The sequence below is a fragment of the Morchella importuna genome, assembly GCF_003444635.1.
Source record: "Morchella importuna strain M04M26 chromosome Unknown Morimp01GS013, whole genome shotgun sequence".
Classification (NCBI taxonomy): domain Eukaryota; kingdom Fungi; phylum Ascomycota; class Pezizomycetes; order Pezizales; family Morchellaceae; genus Morchella; species Morchella importuna.
In genome coordinates this window covers 852,251-865,465 of record NW_025763410.1, presented here as the reverse complement: position 1 = coordinate 865,465, position 13,215 = coordinate 852,251, and positions in this window count along the sequence as shown.

Genomic DNA, 13,215 nt, shown 5'->3' with positions numbered 1-13,215 from the left:
CTTTACTGCATATTTTTCATCAATTCGAATCCCGCCTGATCGGGCAAAAAACAATTCCTGTATAAACATCCCAATTGTGACATCCGCTGCCCTGATCCCCTAAGCCCTAGCTCAGGCGGCCAGCTTACCCGGTTCTCTTCCACTGTTCTGCTCTTCTCACATCTCGAATCCATGTTTTCCGTATTTTCTTTTTCCTGCCAATTGCGGGGGCAAGCAATCAGATCTTGGGCTGACAGCTGGCCATGGGGCATTGAAACAGGAATAATCCGTGGAGTAATAGGGTGAAAAATAAAAAAGGAAACAAACGGCGATGAGATTTAATTACGCGCATCTGGCGGCGGACGGCCGGCCAGATCGAAGCAGCAAGGGGTCGGGAGGCCGAGGGATGGATGGATGAGGGGTAAAAAAAAAACATTGGAGTAATTGAAGGAAATAACAAAATAAGCAATTGGCCCAGCCTGCAAGCTAGAAATGGTTTATTTCTGATCAGACTGGCCGTGGACATGGGCTGATCTAACTCAGCAAAAGGCCAAGGGCGGGGAAGCTGGGAGACGAGAATTAGAGAGAAAAAATAAAAAAAAGACAAACGAGAAAAACGAGAGGGTTTTCCCTTCCCCAGGAAAAAAGAATATGGGGAATTGGGGGAAATTGTTGTTTAGGTTTGTTAGGATTTCATGTAGGGACTGATTCCGCCCCACGTGCATGCATAATCAACGAGTTTTGGTTCAGTGCTAGTAGAGTAGTTGCATAAGTCAAGTAGCAACATGAGTGGAGTTCGAGTCAGAAAAAGCTGAGTTGTGAAATTTAAAGAATGTAGTTTGTTACAGGTACTATGTAGCTAGGTAGTAGAGTGAGTTAGGGAGTACCTGCAAAATATGACTCGATAAATGACTGCAGTACTGTCGTGTGTGAGTCTTAGACTATCACTCTACTACTCTCAGTCACAACTCACTTAACTCTAGTGCGAAGTCATTGATGTCGGTAAATGCATCTCACATTGTACTTTTCACATTTAGTAGCAATCAAGCAATCCAGCAAGCAGGTACGACCCGTACCGCCCCGTTACCTTCCGCACGCACGCAATGCAGATGAGATGCGAGATATGAGTGCGGGCAATCACGAAAATCCTCTAAAGGAGGGGGGAAAGCACCATTACTTCAACATCACCGCTATCAGAATTTCAGAGTGCGTCATTATGCTGCCATCAATTTCACTCTCCACCAAATCACTCCACTGCGTTCCCTCCATTTCAGCTGTGCCGGGGGAAAGCGGTGGGGAAAAGGGCAACAACAAAAAAAAACCGAAAATCTGGTTTTTAGTCCCTAGCTTATTTCCTCTTGACCTGAATCCCGATCCCGGTCCCGACCAGTAGTTGTTGTAGTTTTCAAATACAGGGCCCGTATGGGTCAGCTATTATCACTCACCTCACTCACCACTCAATCACTCAGGATACCACAACAACCACCGGCACCACCTCCACTGCCCAGCCTGTCATGTCAATAATAGCAAAGGGGCAGTGGTGGTTCGTCTAGTCTAGTCTAGAAGCTAGCAAAGTAAGCTCTAGAGCACAGTCCATAGAGGGGCACTTGCTTGCTAGTCTCCTCTAGCTCTCTGTAATTACGAAGGGTTTTAGTTAGGAGTCTGTTTAATTCCATCCGATCTCCAACCCGTGTTTGGCCTGTTTGCTCTACTTGTGTAACCCTCGAAATCAAACAGAAAATCCCAAGAAAAAGGAAAATGTGAGACGGAAGTGGCCAGATTGGATTGGAGATTGGGAAACGGCGGGCATGCAGTAAGGCTCGAGCTCTCTGAACCGGGGAAAAAACCTCGAATTGGGAGAACGAGGGGTGATTGGTTGATGGTGGGTTGGTCAGTTTCTGATGCACTATGATGTGATGATGGAGTATTACTCGACTTGTGTTTAGTGATTATGATAGGGCTGTCTGTATGTACGTCTCCCTCGGCTCGATGAGGAAGAAGCATGTACGTGGATTTAGTTGTTTGTTTTCTGAATGGGCTGTGATAAGGTTGGGTCGGGCTGGGGAACTAGGCTGAATGATTGATTGATTGATAGATGGCCTGCCTGCTTTCCTGCGTGCTCGCCTTCCTGCCTGTATCTTTCCATGGATGAATGTGATGGACGGAGGGATGAGAGCTCGTGGTGGTAGTGGTCGTGGTGGTGCGGTGAATTAAACAAGAGTTTGAGTCCAGTGTGGCTAAATCCGTCTTTGCTCGTTGTTGTTTCTTGATAGGCTGCGTGCGACAACGAATGATAAGCTGTGAGTGGGTGGTTTTGGTTGTGATGGTCCCTCAGTCTAGAGTAAACCAGACTAGTTGTTCTAGCTTGAGTCATCTCCGGTCAAAGTCATGTCAACCACAAAACCAAACAAACCAACTGGAGCCCGTTACCAGAGGGCAGCTGGAGTAAAGTACTGGTACATACGCAACCGCAGCCACTGGTCTCCCGGCAGAATCGAGGGCCCTGAAACCCACACCAGTGCACACGCGACAATGTACCAGTACATCCCCCCCCCCCAACTCCACCTGGACATGCTCATTCATCATTCTCGCCCTTGGTTTGGGCCTGAAGTCTTGACCGACAGCATACTGATTATTTCCCCACCCCCCCCCCCCCTCCCCACACCCACCGCGGTAGTTTTGAGGGGACGCCCTTCGGTCGGATGGGGATGTACAAGTATGCGGCGGATAGGCAGATGCACGCAACTTAGACGCAAACAAAGACACTTCCTGCAAAGACGTAAGCTGGATGGATCGGTGTCTATAGTTTTGGGAACAAGGGAGTCAAATTTATTATTGTCGCCTAATTACAAATGGTTCTCTTGTTCGATTACTTCAAGGACAAGATACTACCACGCGATACAATTATCACAAAATGTGAAGGTTGCACGAGGTATCAATGTAGGATTGGGCAGTATTTATATAGGTAAGTAAATAAGGAGAGTAATAATAACGTCTAGGGGGCACTAGTCTCAAAATGATGGTCTTAGCTTCAAAAAGATAGGAATGTAAAGACAAGTTCATCACAGAATACTCAATCACGAATCCTGTTTGAGTGCTGCTTAATCCACATTCCCGAAAGTCGTAACCGTAAAAATGAACGCTCCTAACATTCTGGATCGAAGCGCAATGAAGAAAAACACGCCACTGCTCAACAATTAAAGAAGAGAACTCAAGCCCGATGGTGTGATACTGCAGATGAGACACACAAAATGGAAGATAAAAAACACCCGACCTGAGAGAGAGAATTACAACTACCTTTCGAGAGACACAAGATGAAAATGAAAAAGACACTAATAATCTGTTAAAGACGTCGGTGATGAAGTTGTAAAGAATAAGTAAGAAAGTCTGTAATCCAACAGATTCCACTCAGCTCCGCAGCAATGACCGTTAACTCTGTCTGGCTTTTAATTCACCTCACACTTCCTAGACACACATAGTGTCTCCTCAAGTGGTCGTACAAGCCCTCTATTAGAGATCCCAATAAGCGATGCGACAAACAAATTGGCACCGGTGCGTTAGAACCTTTTGTACCATCACTGTCGCTGGCACGATTCGAGCGCACGTCAACCGCCTTTGCCTTGGACTCCTCACCACCTATCCTTTCAGCTTTCGGATGCACTGCAGGCCTGCTTCTTGCTCTGAAGCACGTAACTACCGCGCTTCTTCTCGACGCTCGCACATCATATTCCTCTCTCAAATACTTCGCGACTTGTCTGTTTCACCAAAGCTCGCTGCGAATCAGATAGGTGTCGCAGAAGAGCTGGATTTGCTATCTTGCCTAAGTCTACTTGCACCTTATGAGTGTGAGATGAGCAGCTTGCGCTGTCTCTGAATTCCTCTTTGGTGCTTGGTGTGTGCGTGAATGACACGCCGCACAAATGATACTCAAAGGCGAGAAGATGGGGAGTTAGCCTTCGTTTTAAAGAGTTTCCAAGATTGAAAATGTCGAGATTGAAGTAAATAGGCTCTGTTGAATAGGCTGGATAAGTGGTGCGAGTGCTACAGGGTCTCCTCGCGAATTCTCTTTGAGGGGAAGTTTGGGCTGTACGCTCTGTTACCCTGCTCTCTATAGGTAATCTGGGGTAGCTTGGACTGCGGAGCGGGCGGGGATTAGGCCCGCTAAGACTCATAGGGAAGCGAGAAATCGGGGTTCGCTCCCACTTTTCGTATATGCTGGTCCGACACATGGGACAAAGCTTTGCGACTTTCTCGATTCTATCATACTCACGCGCCCGACAGGTAACTCGCGTCATCCGCTATGTCTCAAGCATGTCTTTCCTCCTCTCTCTCCCTCGTACACGAATGATTAATCAAATCAAGTCCACGACAACGATTAGATGCAATGGTTTTGAAGGAAGTTCGATGCAGGAAGTGTAATAACATAACAAATATCGATTGGCATCGAGATGAATTATGTGTATATGAACTGCCTCGAATAGGTTGTCACTCCAAGTCACGATAACACAAGAGATGATTAACCGGATGGATTGTGCATTGTCCACGTTCTAGCTAGCCCCTATATGCCACATAAAAACTTAGTTGTCATTCCACGCCCGGAGTCGGGTTAACGCCAACAAGGGTTGGCGCGAGAAAAGGGTTAATAGAGAATCATGTTTCGAGAGTCGCGACACATAAGCCCCACTGGTTAGATATGTCTTTGGCTGGTTTCTTAGTTGCTTTTCTCCTGTCCTCTCAAAAAGCAGAGTCGCTAGCAACGAGGTCTTGCAGTCGGTAATGAAAGATCTCGCAGAGTATAGAACTCTTGGAGATCTTGAGCCGGAATGGAGGTCTGGAATGTGTCTTGCGATCTTCAGTAGACACAAGTATAGACGAGATCGATATCGGGTGAGAGTGAGCGTAGCTAGAGTATGACTCGTTTCGGTCCCTGAGTGTGTATTGCGTCTCAGCAAAAATTGATTTCGCTGATCTAGTGTAAGACGAGGGTCACCGTCCGAGACTATTGAGCGCCAAGGAATGATGATCGGAATTGCGAAATGAGTAAGATGGAAAGAGAAGGAGTTGGTTCTATCCGTAGCTAGTTGCCAAGGAATTGCACGCAGGAGAAAGATCCGGAGAACACCGGTCCGTTGCCGAGTACTTTGTTAATGCAAGCTGCACGGTCTCGCAAACTATTGAGCAAAACTCACGAAACCGCAGGAGCACAGTCCCCGCTAGATACTGAGATGTACACAGACAATAGTTGAAAGTGAATACGAGCGTAGTGACACTCAACACATTCCCGAAGAGAAAACCTCAATCGGTGAGTCCCAGCGTAGGTTAAAACGAAGAAAATGACACTCATCACCTTTGTGGCTGTAGCTATGGGGATTTTTTCATCTGAGCTTTAGCTGGAGTATAGTCGAGTGTCGAACGTGATAATAGTTCCAATAAGTGTTGTGTGTGTGTAACTAGTAGAAGTTTTGTTATGTGTGACTCAAATGTTTTAGAGATACGCTCATTATCATTGTTGGGTCATCGTGAGGTGAATTTGAAACGGGGGTGCGATGAGCGCTTGAGTAGAATTAGGGTTGGGTAGGTGATACCGTAATAATTAATTTAAGTTTAATCCTTTAATCGGTTGCTGGTGGTGTGGGGGGGAGAGGCGGGGTGCAGGACGGATGTGATACCTAGGAGTAAAGTGGTTTTCGGCTTGTATGCTATGCACTCTTCTGGGTTATTGGGTATCGGCCGGAAGCTGTGGTGATATCCAAGATGTCGCTTGAGCCTTTTGGACTTGTTTCGACTAGATGTATCCTACCGAAGGTTAACTGGGACTAACGGCGTTTCCAGGCCACCAATGAGTTCGTCTTGGATATTAAATATTTGTCTTCGATTGCTATTTCCTCTTCATGTGCACACTCCTGAATTATTTCGTGCTGAAACAATTTGTTCAAATTTGTACTCCTTTTTCCTCCTGCAATCCAACTCTTTCTTATTCCTGCAGAAGATATCCAATAGTAAGCATCTGAGTATAAATCTGACTCCTAGACACCCTTAGCTGTATTCGCTCCTCGTGGAGCTATGGTAATGAATAATGAATAATATCTTCTGAATTTTTGCGTGCGCCAGGAGGGAATCTACAATTATGCCGCTACGTGCGCGGCTTTGATGTAAAGTGCCGGTCAGCGGCAACAAGCAGCGATGCAATGAGGTCATGTGGTTATAATATCTGGAATATGAGGAGCGTCATTGAAGAGTAGGGTGGGTAGAAATTATTGATTACCTAATCGCCGACGGACTATAATTTTTTCTCGGTCCCCCCTTCTGCTACACCTCCCTCCTCCTTCGCGGGCCTAGACTCGATCGATTGAAGCTTTTTCGGTTGAGGACTTCGGTAACAAAAATATTGTGCAAGATAAACTAGTGCACTCAAGGTCAACTCAAACCAACTCGGAGCCCTCTGAAACGGGAGAATGAGACAGGATTATACGTGCAGTGAGCCTTATTCCATAGTACGAAGGAACGCGCGAAAAGTTTAGCCATAAATCGAGGAGTGGAAATGCTGTGTCTACAGGAAAAAGAGAGGAGAGAGAAGAAAATAAAAAAGAAAGTATGGTATTAATCTTTTTGTGTGAGCTCCTTGCAGGAGTTTTCGAGCGAGAGGCGTGCGTTGTGTTGAGTAGATAGAGAGATTTTGAGGTGAGATATCGTGTTTATTATGTTGTGGGAGAGGCAGGAGGAGTTTGTGAGCGGTATATAGGCAAGTTACTTTGAAGTTAGGAGTGTGAATGGTGGATGTTCCGTTCGATCAGTGAGGTCAAGTGCTGAAATCTAAATACTTATCACGCGCGCTTTGCTGGAGTTGTATGTAAACAAAAGACGATCCGAGATTGGCTAGCAACCTTTTAGAGAGATCTACTTGCTCACATACATGGTCATTGTTGACCGGTCTGTTAACTCTTAACAGCTTATTACACCTTCCTCAAGTCAAACAACAATCAATACGAGTACTACATGTACGCCGAACTACAGTCTCTTCCCTCTAGGGGCGTTTCGCACCAAACAGTCACCCCATGAGCGTCATATAGACTCGAAAAGGACCCAAAAATCTGCCGTTGCTTCATGCCGGCTGTGGCAGGCTTGACTGCCAGCTGCAAGCCTAACCACAGAGGACTGTCCCGCAGCTAGAATGTAAATGCCATCAAGTAGGTAACCCATATGGGGAAAAGTCCTGTATACACACTAGGGGAGCTCACTCCACCATGCATATTCGTATCCTAAACCAGAGTATACCAAAGAATGAGAGGTTCAACAATCTCAGGTCACGTCACACTGACAAAATACATTTATATTCCTTGCCTTGACCTCTGAGAGGGACACCGAGTCATGGTCATCCGACGTGCTTGAATGGTCATAGACGATGATATGTACACTCCCGAAGTAATTTGTTGACCGTGTCAGACCTAGCTCCCATCCCACCCCTGGTCGACTAGAGGTAGTAAAAATAAGCTAAGAATACTCAGCGCGAAGTACCACAAACCGAAGACTGCTAGCAGTGATATAAAAATTATAAATTTCTACACAAGCTAGGGCCACACGCATCACGTCTTGCATCCCCCGCCATGAGGGTAGTCCTTCGCGCATAGCAGTGGGTTTGAGTATTTCACGCTCTCCAGACATTCAAAATGTCACATGACATAATAGAGGAGATGAAAATAATAAGAAAACAGAGAATTTAGTATACCTCAGTACCAAAACGATCTGATCGCGAAGGTCTTATTTGTTGTTCTAGAGTATATGTATTGATTTCTTGTTCTCGCGGAAAGTTGTGCGTCGGAAAGTTTAACCTGAGTTATACATAAAACAAAATCTTACTCTCAAATGAACCCCTCCTCATAGCATTGATCCCGAGCTATGAAAAACCTTATAGTAAAACTTGAAGGTAATCTCTTCTGTGACTCACGTTGAAAGATTGCTCTATCAAGATCGTCACCAATCACCATACATGCGCGATCGACACATCATCATGCTAATGCCAGCACAACACATCACTCAGATGATTATCAGCTATCTTGAATATTTCCCTTAGGAAAAGGAATGTAAGCTCCCTTTAACAATAATTGCGTCCATATGGTGTTACACATACTACTAACCTCACAACATCCGTACGCGACTTGGAGAATTTTACGAGGACACACACCTGGTCCCTGAAAAATATGTGTGGGTTTGTTTAAATTATATTCGAAACTTTTGTCCTTTCTGTTGTTATGGGCTTGGCTTGAGACCGCCGCCCGGTTTGGGGTATCTGAGGAGCACACGCTACTTATCAAGGAGCGCCACAAGGCACTAGACCCAAGTATAGACCACCAGAAATATGTTGAATTGAGCTACAGGTAGTCAATCCAATGCTGAGGAGTCATATAAGCTACTGAGTATGCTGTGTAGGATGTCAGAAGAATTAACTCAACTATATGGAGTAGAGAAGTTAAGGTCGACCGGAACACTACAAGTGGCACGTGGTGTTCGAGGAGACCGGGAGTCGAGAGTCAGCGGGAGCTAGGTCATATTCTGCCAGGTGGCCTACATCTGGAACTGTTGCGGAGGATAAGACACGACTCGCACAGTAACATCTTGAATCATGCACGTCCTTCTCAGATAAACCTGGGCCAGAAGACAGTGTCAGATACAAATACGGCCTGCAAACTCTGCACCAGGGCACGAGATCTGTGAAAAAAAACATAGAAAAAAAACAAAAAAAAGGTGAGTCTCGTACTCACACAGTCGAATAATATTCCAGGGCGGCGATGACGACGAAGAAGAGTAGTTCGGTCGGGTACGCACACCGGTGTGAATCTCCAACTCCGCAGACAGCAGCAGCAAACAGGCTTCGTAAGTCAAGCAATTGCTAGCAAAAGATCATGGATGTACCCTCAAGGCCATATAAATATAGAGGCTACACGCCATGCATTAAGAGATCACGGGGCGTAGCGGTATAATGGTGAATTACAGATGACGAAGGTAGCGCGGGGTGAAAGACTGAGATGAGCGTACTACACCTGCGAGACAAGTTTTTTCTCTGAGAGAAGTGAGGTTATACTGTAGGTATTCTTGTTTTGTCGGTAAGTTCTGTAACTATTTGAAGGTGTTTGACATTTCCTCTGGACGAGCACCTCTCTCAATCAATCTCACAAATATGCGCTAATCTCTCAAACTTTTAACCCAGCAGCACGCAGTGCTCTCCCACTGCCAATGAATTAATGTTAGAGGGGTTGGAAGTCCTTAATGTAGAGCGGTGCATGAGTACACTATATGATCTAGGATCGCACAGCCGTGCCAAGTCTCAGTAAAGTCACGATAAACAAGAAGCGCTCTTCAGACGAATGAGTATTATCTTCCACATATTGGAGAGATCCGCTGACTGGTGGCGAGAGAGCTCTGGCCATGTACCTCATCTCGTTACATCTGTATGACCATGTGCGTAGCAAAGCTACGGTTTTTCTCGGCGTCAGCTCATCATCAGAGTAGAGATGATGGTTAGATAAATTCGTGTTTAACCCGGAAATAATCAGGGTCGCCGTTCTTTCTTTGTAACGAGAGTTGTCTGGTTAATGAGCCAATGAGCACCATACGCATAGCCCTCACTGAGGTGGACCTGGACTTAAAGAATTAAATGGAAAAAAAAAAAATAAAAGTGTGATAAGAAAGCCTACTTGACCTTAGTGGGTATAACTAAGTCAGGGGTGATTACTAGATTATCTTTGGGGGGACAAGATTCATAGATACCGTCATAGTGCGCACAAGCGGGTCAGCAAGATTAATAGTGAAGAAAGGGGAAGATACTGACAAGCTTGGTAGGTGTTGTCAGATGATATCATTGATGCACAACTTTATTTGCTGAGCTAAGTTTCTTACTTATGCTTATGCTATCGTCGCCTCAGCCCAGTCGTCTTGGTAACGCGGAGGAGTCAGACATGTGTCTGTAATGAATGTGAAAACAAAGAAAAAAAGGCCTACCAATATACAATAAGATAAGATCCAACCGATTTAACACTAAAGCGGACCGACTCTTATCCATATGAGTATAATTTCTGTACGCAACATCTGTGGCCTGTGGAGCAAGAGAGAGCAATGCCTTCACAGGTGTACCGATAACTAAGCTCTAAAGGCCTTCATTCCTATGCGCTGCAGAATATCCGCATGCTCCTCTCGTATAGAACGACGCCAAAGCCACGGTTCGCCAGTATCCTGGAAGGTCGGAGTACGTGAGTGAGTCGTACTCTCTCATCGGATAACACCTAGTACTCAAGGAGATATATTTATCTTCGCACACATCACTAATCTCGAGATAGCAGCAGGAGATCTGATATCGCAAGTTGCGAGGAGTATTGAACACGTCATGATGACCTTTAACATGGGGAGACCTATTCTCGCCTCTACACTAAGTATCGTGGCCAGGGCTATAAGAAGCGTTTGTCGCGGTGTCACGTCTGAAGCACACAGAGGGATAGCGTTCGTTGTGTTGAGCCGAGATGCGATTGACGTATTATATGTTTGGTCGATTAACATGTGTCCTATGATATCTATATGAAGGCTGGCAACCTCGAATATTAGTACAAGCTTGGCCGCTAGAGAGTCATCCTTAAAAGCCAATGTTATCAAGTTCGAACCAATGACACTCACGCCCACGCTCAACCGAATGGGCACTACACTCGGCAGAGCCAGCTTCAGTAGATAAGCGGGCACGACAAAAAAGAAAACGAAAAAGTAAGGACAGTTCAAAGCGTAACTTGCTAACACACAAGCGACAATCGCAATGTCATGGGGGTTAACAAATTGAAGCACCTTCTTAGAAAGAGCAGACAAGGGATTGTCTCCAGATGTCTACTGAAAGGACGTTTTGATTCGCCTCCCTTGTATTGCTCTCCTATGGCGTTGGGTAAGTACACAAAAGCGTACTCATCCTCTCCCACGCCCCTGACCAGGGAGGATTCATGCATAAGCACCTAGCCGCTTGGCCCCCTTCATTTCCGGCGTTCTTTCCAGCAGCGGATGCCTACACAGAATAGTCTAACTGATTGACTATAGTTTGTTGAACGGTATCAGTACCGAATCAAGTCTAAAACGATGACTACCACACTTCTCAATTCCACGCCTAATCCGAATGTTGTGAGCAACTACTAATAGTATGAGAAACATATTCCAAGCAGACATTGTACGAGACTATACGTCCTGAGAACGAACCAAAGACCGGTACTGTGATACGGACGGTCCGGTCCTCGATCTCAGTGATTATCGTGAGAGTGTTACCCACGATGGGCATTGCAACTATAATTCGATGATCTGTCCTCCCCACCTCAGCTCACACTTATTTCGTGTTCCATCCTTCCTAGCTTCCCCGTATGTGTGTTGGGTGGCACGAGTATGTAGTTCTCTATGGAATATGATAAATGCCAATGATCATAGCTCGTCTGAAGTGGTTTGAGGCGTGTGAAGGATCTCTACGGCCTACCTACCCTTCAGGCTTCGTACTCGATTTCCTCTACACCATATGTAACTAGTTTTCTTACAACGTATGGATAGCTGCATCGACCACATGGAGCAATTGGTCAGTCTCATGGGCGCCACTTCCATCCACAGCTCTAGTGAGCTCTCCGCAATCAACAATCGCGGCCTCCGTATCAATTCATGCAACTATCAAGCAAAGTAAAAGATCTGAAGCACTACACCTCATCAGGCTGGTCTGCAATCGGGAATTTCACAATGGATAATCGACCGGCCTCCTTCACACTCTACCCTTCCTTCGCAAGAAGCTATTTCCCTATTTTGTCGCTCCTGACAAAAGCTCCCCCCACACACCCTTCCACTATCGTACGCTCCCTTCCCTTACTGACGGATTGACAACAACGCAGACCGATATGATGTAAGTATGTTACGATCATCGTTGGTGGGGAACCGTGAGGCAGAGATAGGAATCTAGACAAGTCTAGTCGACCCAGGCAGACAAGACAACATACTCAATGTGATCATGGAGAGCCGCTGACTAGCATATCTGTAGGGCAGATCTTTCTGAAGGGGCTGTATAAAAATACGATATATCTCTGTCTGTAACAATGCGTCCGGGAAAGGGGATCATAGGGGAAAGGAGGACTGACACATTGCGACTCTAGAGTATCCCTTTGCCCCATATGAGTATTTGATACCAATCATCTATGACACAAACTGAGTGCCTGTGTCAGCTTATACATTATACCCGGGTGGACACTCACACTATACGCTAAGAGACTGCTATATACAGAGAGTATGCTCTTGAGTGTCTGCGTCTACGTGTGTGTTAATTCCCTCACTGGACTAGCACTCTCGAAGGAAAGAATACATGTGTGAGAGGTTTGTAAGAATAATGGGAACACGTGCGGGATTACCTCCATAGAGGAATGAAAGAACGTTTTCAAACGCGACATCATGAGGATCAACGCTAGGTCAAGGGGCATGCACAAAAAAGAATATCCAACTATAGAGAAGGCTCATTAGGCCGCCATAGCATAATAGGTAAAGAGGAGGGCGTCTCATACAATACTTCGCAACTAATCTTGTATGCTCGCACATTAAGACTCATAGGAATGAACTCGGCACACATCAACTTCCCGATCTAGGAAAATTCCATCGCTAGTATCTGATTAATGAGTCATGATGAGACGACTATTGAAAAATTGAGGCCGTGGCCTGGCGTTAAATCTAAAAAACACTGATCATGTTTTCTTGAGCGCCTTTCGCTGCCATACATGAACAGAAGTTACGCTCACTTAGAAGGCTTCATGTCAGTCTGAGGATGACAGTGTTCATTTCCGTTCCTGTCTTGAACGGAAACATCTGGAACAATATAAAACTTGAGATATATCCACGCAGAAAACTGAACAGACACTTGCCACAAGTGATAAGCGATCATATGGGTACTTTGAGGACGAGAGGATCCAGCCCCAGCCGCAGGTAAAAGACGGCGGAGGTCTAGAAGCTGGCGCGACGCAACTGAGGGGCCGACGAGAGAAGGTAAGTGATCTATGGACGCTTTGCTCCCATGCCCTGCACTTCGAGGTGGCCTATCCGCTTCAATATCCGAAGTGTGCGCGCGCGGCTAAAGGCAAGTAATTATAGTGCACTCTCCTATGGTGCCGGTACTAGCCCAAAGCGGCTCAAAGAGCGGGAGATTCCCAAGGAGATGGTGCCTCGCTAGACAGCGAGTTGGGGTGAGAGCGGATC